The sequence below is a fragment of the Schistocerca americana genome, chromosome 6 (assembly GCF_021461395.2).
Source record: "Schistocerca americana isolate TAMUIC-IGC-003095 chromosome 6, iqSchAmer2.1, whole genome shotgun sequence".
Taxonomy (NCBI): domain Eukaryota; kingdom Metazoa; phylum Arthropoda; class Insecta; order Orthoptera; family Acrididae; genus Schistocerca; species Schistocerca americana.
The window spans coordinates 357,332,853-357,350,666 of NC_060124.1; the positions used below are offsets into that span (position 1 = coordinate 357,332,853).

Here is a 17,814-nt window from a genome sequence, read left to right on the forward strand (position 1 = left end):
CAATAAAGTTTCCCCTTCCTGGGACAATGAATTCACGGTGTTCTTATTTCAATTTCCAGGAGTGTAATTATCGACTCGCTCTCCACGGTTAAAACACTAACATCAATTGGTATGGACAAACGAAGTCTTTATTTACCACGCCAAATAGCTGCTGCGTGTCAGAGGTGCACAACACCAGTACTAAGGTATCATTTGTGTAGTTCAACGACGAATCTAGGATTGTGGGGAATGATAAGGCTCGTTAGTTGGTAAGGACGCAAGGCAAATGGCATATAAGAAAGACGCACGCATCGGATGATCGTATTGCTATATTTAGAGACATGACCAAAAGCGAATGGAACAAGGCGCGTTAGACCGAAGATATGCGCAAGGGCACCTTGTACAAACAACTCTTCCGCATCTACCGAAGGTCCAATGGTGCACTCAAAAGTAATCTCTGAAATGCAACTCGTCTGGCGTAGACAACGAGAGAGTTTGTGAGGATCATTGATAGGGTGAAATGCAGCCACGGCTGCCACCGACAAAATCTTTACAGACTCCACCTCGTACCATCGCCATATTGCGACTGTGTGGAGCTCCAGGAAATTAATCACTTCATCTTCGGGTGCCCTCGATACAGAAGGTAGTAGAACCGGCTGATTACACGGCTAATCCGCATGCATGAAGCGTTTCCTTCTCATTTGTTAATCGTCTTGTTTACGAAGAATTTAGATATTTAAAAGCTAGAATCAAAATGCAAATTGTGATTATTAAGTTTGAGTAAACGCGCGCGCGCTTTTGTGTGTGTGTGTGTGTGTGTGCGCCTGTATATAATCTGTTAACGTAGGGACCGATGTATTTTTGTCTGTATTATTTTGATTGCCCATGATGCATGTTTAGTTTGGTTTTCTGTGTTATTCACGATGTAACTGCTGTCTGTTTTAACTTTTTAAGACATTGTGTCTCGACTGGTTGTATGGGTGCACTGGAGCACCATAAATAAATATCCTGCCAGGAAGTTTCAAATAAATTAACAGTTTATCTGTGCATTGTCTGAACTAAAGCTTATAGATAAATGTAGCATGCCTATCGGTGCTTTCTGCCAATAAGATGCCAAATATGAACAGACACTGAAGCAAGTAGTACTGACTAGAGGGGAGTGTGCAGCCAAAATGAAACATACTGAACTGACTCGGTATTCAAAATATTAATAAACGAAATCTATTTTGACTCTTTTTAACTTTGAAATTAATGAAGGATCAAAACTGAGAAGTCTCTCGCATTTACATTTTAATTAAATAATACAGTCAGCGTAATGGCCGACTAAATTCTGATAGGGGAGATGAGCTCCCTGTACTGCGAAGTTCTGTAAAAACTTTGTTAATTATAATTAATGGTTGCGATGATGAGAGGTGACAACTAAGTCAGTAATACACACTTTCTAATAACAATTTCTATTATATTTTTCAAAATACAGATAAAACTTACGTTAATTATCAGACAGCACTACAATGGCGGCCTACCGCTAGACGAAACAGAACAGGAGAGCTAGTTCACTCAAAGCATTGTCTCTGATCTCCATGGCCTATATTACACAGAGATTATAATAACAAAACAATGTTTTGTTAATTACATCGATATTTGTGTTTTGATAATAATAACTTACGTTCTTTACTGTTTGTTATACATCGTGCTCACGTACACAGTCTTGAAATAATTTATACACTACTGGCCATTAAAATTGCTACACCAAGAAGAAATGCAGATGATAAAAGGGTATTCATTGGACAAATATACTAGAACTGATATGTGATTACATTTTCAAGCAATTTGGGTGAATAGATCCTGAGAAATCAGTACCCAGAACAACCACCTGTGGCCGTAATAACGGCCTTGATACGCCTGGGCATAGGGTCAAACAGAGCTTGGATGACTTGTACAGGTACAGCTGCCCCTGCAGCTTCAACACGATACCACAGTTCATCAAGAGTAGTGACTGGCGTATTGTGACGAGCCAGTTCCTCGGCCACCATTGACCACACGCTTTCAATTGGTTGAAAAATGGTTCAAATGGCTCTGAGCACTATGGGACTCAACTGCTGTGGTTATAAGTCCCCTAGAACTTAGAACTACTTAAACCTAACTAACCTAAGGACAGCACACAACACCCAGCCATCACGAGGCAGAGAAAATCCCTGACCCCGCCGGGAATCGAACCCGGGAACCCGGGCGTGGGAAGCGAGAACGCTACCGCACGACCACGGGCTTTCGATTGGTGAGAGATCTGGAGAATGTACTGGCCAGGGCAGCAGTCGAACATTTTCTGTATCCAGAAAGGCCCGTACAGGACCTGCATCATGCGGTCGTGCATTATCCTGCTGAAATATAGGGTTTCGCAGGGAACGATTTAAGGGTAGAGCCACGGGTCGTAACACATCTGAAATGTAACGTCCACTGTTCAAAGTGTCGTCAATGCAAACAAGAGGTGACCGAGACGTGTAACCAATGGCATCGCACACCATCACGCCGGGTGATACGCCAGTATGGCGATGACGAATACACGCTTCGAATGTGGGTTCACGGCGGTGTCGCCAAACACGGATGCGACCATCATGATGCTGTAAACAGAACCTGGATTCATCCGAAAAAATGACTTTTTGCCATTCGTGCACCCAGGTTCGTCGTTGGGTACACCATCGCAGGCGCTACTGTCTGTGATGCAGCGTCAAGGGTAACTGCAGCCATGGTCTCCGAGCTGATAGTCCATGCTGCTGCAAACGTCGTCGAACTGTTCGTGCATATGGTTGTTGTCTTGCAAACGTCTCCATCTGTTGACTCAGGGATCGAGACGTGGCTGCAGGATCCGTTACAGCCATGCGGATAAGATGCCTGTCATCTCGACTGCTAGTGATACGAGGCCGTTGGGATGCTGCACGCCTTTTCGTGTAACCCTCCTGAACCCACCGATTCCATATTCTGCTAACAGTCATTGGATCTCGACCAACGCGAGCAGCAATGTCGCGATACGATAAACCGCAATCGCGATAGGCTACAATCCGACCATTATCAAAGTCGGAAACGTGATGGTACCCATTTCTCCTCCTTATTCGAGGCATCACAACAACGTTTCACCAGGCAACGCCGGTCAACTGCTGTTTGTGAATGAGAAATCGGTTGGAAACTTTCCTCGTGTCGCCACCGGCGCCAACCTTGTGTGAATGCTCTGAAAAGCTAATCATTTGCATTTCACAGCATCTTCTTCCTGTCGGTTAAATTTCGCGTCTGTAGCACGCCATTTTCGTGGTGTAGCAATTTTAATGGTCAGTAGTGTAATTCACACGTCTCATAACAAAAACTTCCTTTCCCTTTCTCCAAATGTCCATTTATGTGACGTACTGTCACAGTGCGCGAACGAGACGGAAATATTGCCGATGTAGTGATCTATTTGTGTTGCAGTTTGCGTGTACTCCACGCTCGACTGCATACAGAACGGACATACTAACAAGCCCGGGCGTATAAATCCCTTTAGCACGAATCAGCTCGGGGGAAGCGTGTGCATGGCGGTGCAGCAGTAGCAGCAGCGGCGGCGCTGACCGGATATTGCGGACACTGCCGGCGCACGTGTCTGCGCGGCCTCAACTTTGTTCATTACCTGTCCCCGGCGCGCCACGTCTTGTGCCACGGCCCGCCAGACGCGCCAGCCTTTCTAATATCAAAGTTTGAGGCGAGCGGCAGTGGCTGTCCTCAGCAGAGGCAGCACCCCTCCGGCGGCAGGCGTCGCTCACGGCCGCCACCCAAAGCTACCCAGTGACCGCAGGGCGCTTACTGCTGCAAAGGCGTACTGCAAAACCGACGTGCATACCACGCAATCTCATTAGTCGCCTGCTGCTGCCACGGTAATTAGCGTAGCAATCTACTAACGAAGGTCTGAGTGTACGGAACATGATCTCAGATATAATACACTGCTGACCATTACAATTGCTACACCACGAAGATGACGTGCTACAGACGTGACATTTAACCGACAGGAAGAAGATGCTGTGATATACAAATGATTAGCTTCTCAGAGCATTCACACAATGTTGGCGCCGGTAGCGACACCTACAACGTCCTGACGTGAGGAAAGTTTCCAATCGATTTCTCACACACAGACTGCAGTTGACCGGCGTTGCCTGGTGAAACGTTGTTGTGGTGCCTCGTGTAAGGAGGAGAAATGCGTTCCATCACGTTTCCGACTTTGATAAAGGTCGGATTGTAGCCTATCGCTATTGGGGTTTATTGTAGCGCGACATTACTGCTCGCGTTGGTCGAGATCCAATGACTTTTAGCAGAATATGGAATCGGTGGGATCAGGAGAGTAATACGGAACGCCGTGCTGCATCCCAACGGCATCGTATCACTAGCAGTAGAGATGACAGGCATCTTATCCGCATGGCTTTAACGGATCGTGCAGCAACGTCTCGATCCCTGAGTCAACAGATCCGGACGTTTGCAAGACAACAACAATCTGCACGAACAGTTCGACGTATGCAGCAGCATGGACTATCAGCTCGGAGACCGTGAATGCGGTTACCCTTGACGCTGCATCACAGACAGGAGTGCCTGCGATAGTGTACTCAACGACGAACCTGGGTGCACGAATGGCGAAAAGTCATTTTTCGGATGAATCCATGTTCTGTTTACAGCATCATGATGGTCGCATCCGTGTTTGGCGACTTCGCGGTGAACACACATTGGAAGCGTGTATTCGTCATCGCCATACTGGCGTATAACCCGGCGTGATGGTATGGTGTGCCAGTGGTTACACGTCTCGTTCACCTCTTGTTCGCATTGACGGCACTTTCAACAGTGGACGTTACATTTCAGATGTGTTACGACCCGTGGCTCTACCCTTCATTTCAGCAAGATAATGCACTACCGCATGTTGTAGGTCCTGTACGTGCCTTTCTGGTTATAGAAAATTTTCGACTGTTGCCCTGGCCAACACATTCTCCAGATCTCTCCCCAATTGAAAACGTCTCGTCAATAGTGGCCGAGCAACTGGCTCGTCACTATTCTTGATGATCTGTGGTATCGTGTTGAAGCTGCATGGGCAGCTGTACCTGTACACGCCATCCAAGCTCTGGTTGTTCAAGTCTGTAATCACATGTCAGTTCTAGTATAATATATTTGTCGAATGAATATCCGTTTATCATCAGCATTTCTTCTTGGTATAGCAGTTTTAATGGCCAGTAGTGTAGCTTGGTGCATAAGTATGTAGAGTTTTTCTTTTGCCTGTTGGTGTTCCGGTTACCATTGGTTTATTTTTCAATAGTAGTTTTTTCTATGTAGTTCATTGCTGCTATTTGAGCTTATATATTGTCATTTTCTCGTTTAGAGATTGTGGGTGGAGCTGTGGGTGCTAGAAAATGGAACGCCAAGTGGAGAAATCGGATTATTCTGACATATTCTTCTGTTCCTTGGGAGAGCCAGTCCTGACAAAACTCTACCATCTGAAGAGCAAGATGTATGAGACAGGCGAAATACCCTCAGACGTCAAGAAGAATATAGTAATTCCAGGAGAGGAGAAAGTACAAACTGGATCAGACTAGGAAAAAGGAGTAAGACAAGGATAGTGTTTATCACCTACTCTTTTCAACCTGTACTTGGAAAATATGATTGACCAATGCTCATTAGATGACAAAGGAGTAGAAATGGGAGGAAGAAGTGTAGGGTGCTTGAGATTTGCTGATGACATGGTCCTTCTAGCCACAGGGGAAAAAGAATTACAGGATTTGGTGGACACCATTGCAACTAACGGGAAAATATATGGAATGAAAATTAACACAAATAAAACAAAAGTATTGGCAATAGGAGGAAATAAGGAAATAAAAATTGTGCTGAATGGAGAAACACTACAACAGGTGCAAAATTTTAAGTATCTTGGAAGCAGGATAGACACCGACTGGAAGCGCACCACAGAAATTAAAACAAGGATAGCAATGGCAAAAGAGGCGTTTTATAAGAAAAGGAGAATCTCCTGCAGCGGTCTGGACAGAGAATTCAGAAAGAGACTCATAAAATGTCTTGTATGGAGTGTTCTTCTATATGGCGCTGAAACATGGACTATGAGGAAAAAAGACAGAGAAAGGCTGGAGGCTTTTGAGATCTGGACATGGCGGAAGATGGAAAGAATAAGTTGGATGGACAGAGTAAAAAATGAAGAGGTACTGAGAAGAATGGGAGAGAAAAGGCAGTTACTAGATGTAATAAAGAGAAGGAAAAGAAATTGGATTGGGCATGTATTAAGAATGAATGACGGACTGATAAAAACAGTTTTAGAAGGTTATGTAGAAGGGAAAAGGAAGCGAGGAAGGAATAGATTCCAGATACTGGATGACATGATGGACGGTACAACATACAGCAGCCTTAAGAAGGAAGCAATGGATCGCAGAAAATGGAGAGGCAAAGGACCTGCTAATATAGCAGATAACTGATGATGATGATAGTAATTCCAATCCCAAACAAAGCAGGTGTTGATAGATGTGAAAATTATCGAACTATCAGTTTAATAAGCCACGGCTGCAAAATACTAACACGAATTCTTTACTTCGCGGTAAATGATGACAGTCAGAACAGTTGCAGGATAAAGATTTATTAAAATTCATCAGAAGTAAAATTTCAGGATGTAATTTTAGTAAGTGACTAAAAGTTTTTGTGCATGTAATACTCTGGTAATTTTACGGTTACTTAAGCTATAGTATTTTTTCTTTATCATTCCCGATTCTAAGTTTTTGCTAATGAAAGTGTCTTCTTGTTCAGGATATTTTACTTCTGATGAAGGTATGTTTATATATACCGAAACCTTGGTCAAGAATTTTAATAAATCTTTATCCTGCAACTGTTTTGGCTGTCATCATTTACCGCGAAGAATTTCAACAGTTGCTGTTTCAGCCATGTTTAAAATCTTGAAAGACGAATTCTTTACAGACGAATGGAAAAAGTGGTAGAAGCCGACCTCGGGGAAGATCAGTTTGGATTCCTTAGAAATATTGTAACACGTGAGGCAATACTGACCCTACGACTTGTCTTAGAAAATAGATTAAGGAAAGGCAAACCTACGTTTCTAGCATCTGTAGACTTAGAGAAAGCTTTTAAGAATGTTGACTAGAATACGATCTTTCAAATTCTGAAGGTAGCAGGGGTAATATACAGGGAGTGATAGGCTATTTACAATTTGTACCGAAAGCAGATGGCAGTTGTATGAGTCGAGGGGCATGAAAGGGAAGCAGTGGTTGGGAACGGAGTGAGACAGAGTTGTAGCCTAGCTCCGATGTTATTCAATCTATATATTGAGCAAGCAGTAAAGGAAACAAAAGAAAAATTCGGCGTAGGAATTGGAATCCATGGAGAAGAAATAAAAACTTTGAGGTTCGCCGATGGCATTGTAATTCTCTCAGGGACAGCAAAGGACCTGGGAGAGCAGCTGAACGGAATAGACAGTGTCTTGAAAGGAGGATATAAGATGAACATCAACAAAAGCGAAACGAGAAAAATGCAATGTAGTCGAATTAAATCGGGTGATGCTGAGGCTATTAGATTAGGAAATGAGACGCTTAAAGTAGTAAATGAGTCTTGCTATTTAGGGAGCAAAATAACTGATGATGGTCGAAGTAAAGAGGATATAAAATGTAGACTGGCAATGGCAAGGAAATCGTTTCTGAAGAAGAGAAATTTGTTAAGATCGAGTATAGATTTAAGTGTCAGGAAGTCTTTTCTAAAAGTATTTGTGTGGAGTGTAGCCATGTATGGAAGTGAAACGTGGACGATAAATAGTTTAGACAGAAAGAGAATAGAAGCTTCGAAATGTGGTGCTACAGAAGAACGCTAAAGATTAGATGGGTACATCACACAACTAGTGAGGAGATATTGAACAGAATTTGGGAGAAGAGAAATTTGTGGCACATCGTGACTAGAAGAAGGGATCGGTTGATAGGACATATTCTGGGGCATCAAGGGATCACCAATTTAGTATTGGAGGGAGGGCAGCGCGGAGGATAAAAATCGTAGAGAGAGACCAATAGATGAATACACTAAACAGATTCAGAAGGATGTAGGTTGGAGTAGGTACGAGGAGATGAAGAAGCTTGCACAGGATAGAGTATCATGGACAGCTCCATCGAACCAGTGTCTGGACTGAAGACCACAACATTCTCCTGTTTGAGTTCAATTGAGATGTGACAGCAGCGGGAGCAACCACAAACATTTTCGACGTGTATGGCGATAATGCCATTGGATATACCATTCTAAGGAAATGGTTTTCTCGTTTCAAGGAGGAATGTTTTGACATTAGTGAGTCTCCACGTTAAGGAAGACATTGGAGGTTTGATGAAGACAGTTCAAATGCATTAATCCACATCGATCCACGTCACTGCACTAGAAAACTGGCAGATGTGATGAACTATGATCATTCCACGATCGTGTGACATTTGCATGCAATGGGCAAGTTACAAAGTCGGGTTTATGGTTACTGCATGCTCTAAACCATAATCACAAAAATCTCTGCTTTCTCGTTATCGATTGGTTCGTGAACATCACCCGACCATTCCTATCCTGTATGGTTACTGGTGAAGATAAATGGTGTCTTCATGTTAACACAGGAAAAAAAGGGATGTTTGAGCCCAAACAAAGCAGCAACTCCCCGCACGAAGACGTGAGCGCATCCACAAAAGTTAATATTATGCAGCCGGTGAAACAGGAACGGTATGGTTTACTATGAATTGCTTCCCCAAGGTGTAACCATCACTGCTGACGTTTATTCTCAACGACTGAGATGTCTTGCAGACACAATAAAAAAATAACGACCACGAAGAATGCGTGAAGCGATGCTACTCCAGGATGACGCCCTTTTGCGTTCCGCTAGACTGACATAAACGCTGTAATTGGGTTCGGAAGTCATTCCGTACCCACCTTATTCCCTGATCTCGCGCCCTCAGATTTTTTTTACTTTTCCGCTTTCTATCGTACAGCCTTCACGGAGCTTCCTTTCCGGGTGAAAATGCGCGCCGAACATGTCTCGACGAGATCTTCACCTCAAAATCTCGTAATTTCTACAGCTGAGGAATCGAAAAGCTACTCCAGCGTTGGCAGACTGTTGTAAATAGTGAAGGAGAATATATTACTGATGATTAAAACCTCTGTTATGTGTGTATGTTGTGTGAAAAAACACTACGAACTTAAGTACCAACCCAACAATAACAGAATCCAATAAGTTGCCTTACTTTCCGGATCCGCCTTACTTCCCTAAGTTGCATCCTGTATCGGTTCATCCTCTCACTACTTCTCTTCTTGGAGACCGTAGCTCGTAGTCCAGAGATTGCCGGCACGGTAGTTCAGTGTGTTCGGTGACGGGACTGGCCACACTCTGTAATAAAAACAACTGAGTGAAGCTCTCAATACAAGCTGAAAGATGTCATGCGACGTCCGCAAAAAACCATTGATAACATAACGACGAAAAAAGTGGTTGACATCGTCGTCTTTAGATCTCGCCGTTCTCGGTTCGAGCCCCTCCCGGATTGGAGACTCTTCTGCTCGGTTACTGGGAGTCTGTTGTGTTCATTATTTCGTCTCATCTTCATCGACGCGCAGTTTTCCTTAATGGCATCAAATAGAGAAACGTGGGCCAGGTGGCCGAATAGTCGCAGACAGAGTAGTGCCTTACGATCACTACATTTTCATTTTTGGAGGACCTTCGTTTCCATTACATTAACCGCCAACCTTAGTCCTGGCACCCAATTTCCCATCCACTAATCACAAATCCAGCTACCCTGCGCCACTACATCCATACGCCACCTTCCATGCACCTTCATGCCTTATCCATCCTCTCCCTCCGGAATGAAAACCAATTCCCCCCACTTAGCGATGAAATCCAGCTCAAGTTGTAGCTTTCCTTCCAGCCATAGGCATAACACTCAGCCTCGTATCATTTTTCCGAACTCCTCCCTCCACACAGTTCTTCCTCGTTGGCTGTTAGTCGCTACATCAAGTTCAACAAAAGCTCCATTTCATTCTCAAACGTCAACTCCGTCATGAACATGATAATTTTCATGCACGACTTGCATCATTATTAGACCGTAGCAGCATGAAGTTTACCATCAATGATAATAAAAATAATAATATAAAATCCACCAAGAAGGTTATAAAAATCACAAAAATGGTCCCTAAAATGTATTTTAAAACATTTATTCTCATATTTTTATATGTTTTAAAAATTCTATTAAATATGCAAGACATCCGGCTGAAGAGAGATTTCATCCGTTGACAATCCACCCCTTCATGAAAATCTGAAATAACAAAAAATATTGTCCTGGACGGTCAGAGTTCATCAGAGGTAAAAGTATCGTCAGGAGCAACCCAGGGCACTGTCATGGGACTGCTCTTCAAAAATGGCTCTGAGCACTATGGGACGTAACATCTATGGTCATCAGTCCCCTAGAACTTAGAACTACGTAAACCTAACTAACCTAAGGACATCACACAACACCCAGCCATCACGAGGCAGAGAAAATCCCTGACCCCGCCGGGAATCGAACCCGGGAACCCGGGCGTGGGAAGCGAGAACGCTACCGCACGACCACGAGATGCGGGCGACTACTCTTCTTCTCTGTGTACATACACTATGAGACGGATATGGTGAGCAGTAAGTAGTCTCGAGCTGTTTGCTGATGACGCTGTTGTGTATGGCAAAGTATCGTGTGCTGTTGGATGACACAGGATGATTTAGACAGAATTTCTATTCGGTGTGGTCAATAGCATCTTACACTGAATGTATAAAAATGTAATGTAATGCAGCTGAGCAGGGAAAACAATTCTGTAACATTCGACTGCAGTATTTGAGGCGTACTGCTTGACGCAGTCACCTCTATTAAATATCAAGCCATAACGTTGTATACCGTCACGAAATTGAACGAGCTCCCAAGGTCGCTTGTAGGAAGCCTATTGGGAGAATTTTGCGAAAGTGTAGCTCATATATAAAGAACGTTGTGTACAGAACACTTGCGCGACACATTTTTGCGAACTGCTCGAGAATTTGGATACCTACCAAATTGGATTAAAGGGAGATCTCGAAGCAATACAGAAGCGTGCTTTTAGATTTTTTTTACCAGTTTTTCCATCGCCGGCCGTTGTGGCCGTGCGTTTCTAGGCGCTTCAGTCTGGAACCGCGCGGCCGCTACGCTCGCAGGTTCGAATCCTGCCTCGGGCATGGATGTGTGTGATGTCCTTAGGTAAGTTAGGTTTATGTAGTTCTAAGTTCTAGGGGACTGATGACCTCAGACGTTAAGTGCCAAAGTGCTCAGAGCCATTTTGAACACTGCTGAACGCGTTTATTGAGACCAACGTACATCTCTGGTAAGGGCAAAAAAGACGAGAAAATTAACGCTCGTATAGAAACGTATAGATAGTCTTTTTTCCTCCGCTCCATTTGCGAGTGGAATAACAGAGAGAATGACTGACATTGGTACAAGATACACGCTGCTATGCACTGTACGAGTGTGTATGTGGTTGCAAAACTGGTCGCCCTCAAGTAGATACTGATGTGCCTCCAGGCACACTGCTCACAATAGCTGTGGATTGGAGCTTAAAGTACTTTATGAAATGGTATAATACTTATTTTTGGGGTGGGGGGGGAGATGAACTCAGTCTTCTGATTGGTGCACTGCCTCCTGGCATGTCTTCCCCTCCCGTGCTAACATTTCCACCTCACAGAAGCACTTACACCCAACATGCTCAATTATTTTTTGGATGTATTCTTTGGACGTATACCACTCTCTGTCTTCTACGGCGGCCCCTAGTAACACAGTTGTTGCTTCATGCATTAAGACATTTCCTGTCCTTCTCGTCCGCATTAATTGCTTTCATCGCACTTACCGAGAAGTATTATGCTCACAGATAGAGGGACAGTCGCGAGGATCAGCTTCAGCCATTTGCACTTTATGAAGCATCTCTGTGCTATTGGCCTGGCTTGTTCTGTCCCATGTAACTGAATGGGAGCAGCCTCTTTCCTGGCCACCAAAAATTGTTTCGTCTTTGCTAAGAGGCTTCATAAAACTACGTAGTTCTTTGCCAACTTCAGTACGAAAAGAATTGCAATTTGAATCGGATTCTAAACGTGTTCACAATGTACAGGGAGACAATTATTGAACTGTATGAGAAAAACGTAACTTAGTTATAAACTATGGCGTGAACACACTTCATTCAACATGTAAACGTCACTACAGATATTCTGATTTAGGTTACGACATGTTCGATGTGCCTGCAATCATAGGCGATGATGTGGCGTAGACGAATAGCGAAATTCTGCGTGAGCCGCTGAAGAGTCGAAACATCGCTGCAGTCGATGACCCCCTGAATGACTGTTGCTTTTGGGGTTATTGCTGTACACCTTGTCTTTACATATAGCCCCACAAGAAGGACTCGCATGTGTTTAGATCCGGAGAACGTGACGGCCAATCGAATTCCATGTCACTGACCTCTGGGCACCCCAGAGGCAGAATGTGATCCCAAAAGTGCTCCTTCAGGACACCGGACACACTCCTGCTTCGATGGGGTCTTGCATGAACCAGACTTGCCGAAATAAGGATCACTTTGGATAACGGGGATGAAGTCATCTTCCAAAACCTTCACGTACCGATCGGCAGTGACCGTACCATCAAGGAATGCCGCACCGATTGTTCCGTGACTGGACATAGCACACCACACAGTCACCCCCTGAAGGTGAAGAGACTTGTAGATCGCGAAATGGGGATTCTCGGTCTTCCAAATGCACCAATTTTGGTTATTGACGAACCCATCCAAATTAAAATGGACTTCGTCGCTAAACCAAACCATACCAATTCCCAACATTCCCCGCGACCAAACGTGCAGTTTGAACATCCTAGCGCAAACCATTCAGAAGTTATGACGATTTTATTTCATACACCTCAACAGCTGTCACCCTGTAAGTTTACTTGCGCCTAGTAGACATACCAAAGATTAAAATCACTCTTAAAAAAATTAAAGTTGAGTTTCAATTCCACAAGTCATTACGTTTTGTAATTTGTTTGTATCTTAGTTTGTGTATGTTTGTGTGTGTGCAAAATCTAAAAAGTGTAATTTGATGATAATAAGTTAATCATATGTAAAGCAATGTGATTCTTCAATTTCTCCAGGCGTATTTTATGACGAAATAAATTATTTCGTCATATGTAAAGCAGTACGATACATGTAAGGTATTTGTAGCCAAGGGAGGCTGTAAGTTTACGCTCAGATACCATTAAATTAAAAAAAAATGAGGCGACAAAAGTCATGGGATATCTCCCAATATCGTGTTGGACCTCCTTTCGCCTGGCATAGTGAACCAGCTCCACGTGGCACGGACTCAACAAGTCATTAGAAGTCTGCTATTGAAAAACTGAGGCATGGTGCATCAAATTTGCGAAAGTGTTGAGGGCGCAGGATTTTGGGTAGGAACTGGCCTCAAGGTTATAGCCCATAAATATTCTATGGGATTCATATTGAACGATGTGGGTGGCCAGATCAATTACTCGAATTGTCCAGAATGTTCTTCAAATCAATAGCGAACAATTGCGGCTGGAGGATACGGCGCATTGCCATTCACGAAAATTCCGTCGTAGTTTAGGAGCATGAATGGCTGAAAATGGTCTCCAAGTAGCTGAACACAACCGTTTCCAGTCAGACATCGGTTCAACTGGACCAGAGGAACCAGTCCATTCCATGTAAACACAGCCCACACCATTATGGAGCCACCACCAGCTTGCACAGTGCCTTGGTGACAGTTTGGTTCCACAGCTTCATGTGGTCTGCGTCACACTCGATCCCTAACATCAGTTCTTACCATCTGAAATCGGGACTCATCTGACCAGGCCACTATCTTCCAGTCGTCCAGGTCACAAGTCCAGAAGAGATGCTGCAGGCGATATCATGCTGTAAGCAAAGGCACTCGCGTTGGTCGTCCTAACGGATGCTTTAGTCGTACGTCCCAAATTGATTTCTGAATCGCTTCTCACAGAGTTGCTTGTCTGTTTGCGCCGAAAACTCTAAGCAAACGCCGCTGCTGTTGGTCGTTAAGTGTATGGCGTCGGCCACTGCGTTTTCTTGTGGTGAGAGGAAATGACTGAAATGTGGTATTCTCTGTACACCCTTGCCACTGTGGATCCCGGAAAAAGGTAAAATTAAAACTTTTTGTAGCTTAAAATCAAACTATGCAATGAATTGTTCACTTTCCCCTTTCTAAAGTGTATTGTAACTTTCCTTCAATCTTGACGGAAGATAGCTTAGTTATTCGCCAGGCGCAAGGAAATCAAAGTCAATAACAACTGAATACTTGAAATCGAAAGAGTTGAAAGAGACCGTTCGGAAAATAGGCATCGCTAAGGTGATACGATACAGACTTAAATTCAGATCTCGATCCGATAATCATGGAAATACCAAGAAAAATTCACTACAGGTTACGCTTCGGCAGGATAACTTAAAAGAAACACCAGTGATTTATTATTTCGTTCTCCTTATTACATAACAATGAACATAGTAAACGTGATATTGTTTTTGAACCATGTTCCAGTAATTTTGTCTGATATTAGTGACTCGCTCCGGCTTCGCAAGGCCAGCACTAAGTATCTGCAGGCAGACGGCTTGCTTACAAGAAGTAGTGATATAAACAAACCTTCCTCGTTGTTCACTATATCTAGCAGTGAAAACCACACTAGAATCCCTACAATAACTCAGGAAATTGGCCTTCACACGTACAGATAAAAAAACCGCGGCGGGGGAATTTAATTCATAAAATGTAAAATTACTACAGCTTTTAAAAGCACATACGCGTAAGTAGCAAGTTTGGTTTAGCTGCCACAAAAGCATGTACAGTTATTTAAAAATGAACAAGGAAACAAAGGCGCAGAATCTCTACAGAGCCAGATAAGCTGCAGCAGCGGCGATGAGGGGACGTCGCGTCAGCAGCGGGCGCGCGCGGTCGTGTTTAATTAATTCTGCCGCCCGTGGCTTTGTGTTCGCCTATTGTCGGCGTCTTTATTCGCCAGCCAGAGTCACCAGCACTGGATGGGGCGCCTCGTTTACCCGGCGCTCGGGCCTCAGGTTGGCGGCACACGAGAGCACGTCGCCGGCTGCTTCACTTCCTGACTCTGCTAGAGGCATCGGTTTGTCGCGTCGTGGCCTCGGACGTGGTTCCCTAGAGAACGAGTTCCGCATGAAATCTCAAGTTCAAAAGCCTGCGAACCGACACACTTGCGGCAACTACAATTTACGTTCTCCGCTGTTTACCTACAGGGGCCTGCATCGACTCCGGTTTATTGGCCACCCGACCAACAATCTGTACGTATGTAAGCTTGTTAGGCGAACCCAGACCGAGTTCACTAGTCGGAGGTTCTGCTGGATCTGACCATCCGGCAGCCGGACACCCCCACCACCTTGCTCAACAAATACACTTCTGGCCAATAAAATTGCTACACCAAGAAGATGACGTGCTACAGACGCGACATTTACCCGACAGGAAGAAGATGCTGTGATATGCAAATGATTAGCTTTTCAGAGCTTTCACACAAGGTTGAAGCCGGTGGCGACACCTACAACGTGCTGACATGAGGAAAGATTCCAACCGATTTCTCATACACAAACAGCAGTTGACCGGCGTTGCCTCTTGAAACGTTGTTGTGATGCCTCGTGTATGGAGGAGAAAAGCGTACCATCACGTTTCCGACTTCGATAGAGGTCGGATTGTAGCCTATCGCGATTGCAGTTTACCGTATCGCGACATTTTTGCTCGCGTTGGTCGGGATCCAATGACTGTTAGCAGAATATGGAATCGGTGTGTTCAGGAGGGTAATACGGAACGCAGTGCTGGAACCAAACGGCCTCGTATCACCAGCAGTCGAGATGACAGGCATCTTTTCCGCATGGCTGTAACGGATCGTGCAGCCACATCTCGATCCATGAGTCAACAGATGGGGACGTTTTCAAGACAACAACCATCTGCACGAACAGTTCGACGACGTTTGCAGGAGCATGGACTATCAGCTCGAAGACCATGGATGCGGTTACTCTTGACGCTGAATCACAGACAGGAGCGCCTGCGATGGTGTACTCAACGACGAACCTGGGTGCACGAATGGTAAAACGTCATGATTTCGGATGAATCCAGGTTCTGTTTACAGCATCACGAAGGTCGCATCCGTGTTTCGCGACATCGCGGTGAACGCACATTGGAAGCGTGTATTCGTCATCGCCATACTGGCGTAACATCCGGCGTGATGGTATGGGGTGCCATTGGTTACACGTCTCGGTCACCTCTTATTCGCATTGACAGCACTTTGAACAGTGGACGTACATTTCAGATGTGTTACGACCCGTGGCTCTACCCTTCATTCGATCCCTGCGAAACCCTGCATTTCAGCAGGATAATGCACGACCGCATGTTGCAGTTCTCGTACGGGTCTTTCTGGATACAGAAAATGTTCGACTCCTGCCCTGGCCAGCACATTCTCCAGATCTCTCACCAACTGAAAACGTCTGGTCAGTGGTGGCCGAGCAACTGGCTCGTCACAATACACCAGTCACTAGTCTTGATGAACTGTGGTATCGTGCTGAACTTGCATGGGCAACTGTACCATCCAAGCTCTGTTTCACTCAATGCCCAGGCGTATCAAGGCCGTTATTATGGCCAGAGGTGGTTGTTCTTGGTACTGATTTCTCAGGATCTATGCACCCAAATTGCGTGAAAATGTAATCACATGTCAGGTCTAGTATGATATATTTGTCCAATGAATCCCCGTTTATCATCTGCATTTTTTCTTGGTGTAGCAATTTTAATGGCCAGTAGCGTAGTACCGAGTGTAGCTTTCACATGTTAGGACGCTCGCCTTCTGTCAGTGCTCACGGAAATAACCGCTGCTCAAATATGGCTAACATAACAGTGTGTGTCGGACGGAACTTTGTTGACAGATTATAAAAGACTGCAAGTGTATGAGACAGACGACGTGCGAGTTGTATAGCAACACTGATGCAAGCACTTGCTTGATTTAACGAAACCTTAATGGTTTCATGCGGAATACGAAATGTGTAGAGGATATGAATCTCATGAGTAAAAGTCAGTCGACTGTCCGTATTTCGGGTTTTGGGTTTTACTTCCTCTGGTACCGCGCGCCGCGGAATATGATTCCCCGCCAGACGTCATGGACGTCGAAGACCACTAGAGGTCACTACACCATCGCCCCGTAAGCTGTGGCGGCGCGCGCGTCCAGGTCCGCATTTAGTGTGAGGGCGCCATAGTGGAACATGTGGTTCCTGCAGCCAATAGCGGCGCACCCGATAGAGTATTTAAGTGCCTGCCTCTCGCTCAGCTAAGTCTGTAGGCTGTAGAGCAACGCACTAAGCTGCTGCCAGCCCGCCCTCTTGGGGGGGGGGGGGGGGGGGGGGGAATTGAAAATCAATAAAGGAAAAAAAAGCTCAGCCAGCACCACCCTACTGACATCACCCATGCCTTTTCCTTCCTTCAGAAGACCATCACTGACGTTGTGGAGGCTCATGCCCCTACCAAACTCATCCACCCTCATCGCCCTACGCTTCCTCCACAGGCCGTCCTTCTTCTGCGCGAATCCCGCAGGCTCTATCGCTCCTTCCTCCGCACCCGTGACCGGGATACACTCACCCGCAACCGGCAATTACAGCGACACATCCGGACCTCCTTACAGCAAAGAAACGCCGGGACTGGCGCCTGACATGCACACGCCTCTACTCCACCCTCCCTGTCAACTAATCCAAGTACTGGTCAGCCTTCCACCGCCT

At 45.0% G+C, this 17,814-nt stretch overlaps 1 protein-coding gene across 1 annotated transcript in view; it reads left to right on the forward strand.

The window, feature by feature from the left end:
- Positions 1-17,814, forward strand: part of LOC124619319 (protein turtle-like) — a 906,568-nt gene that overhangs the window by 258,512 nt on the left and 630,242 nt on the right. The window lies entirely within an intron of this gene.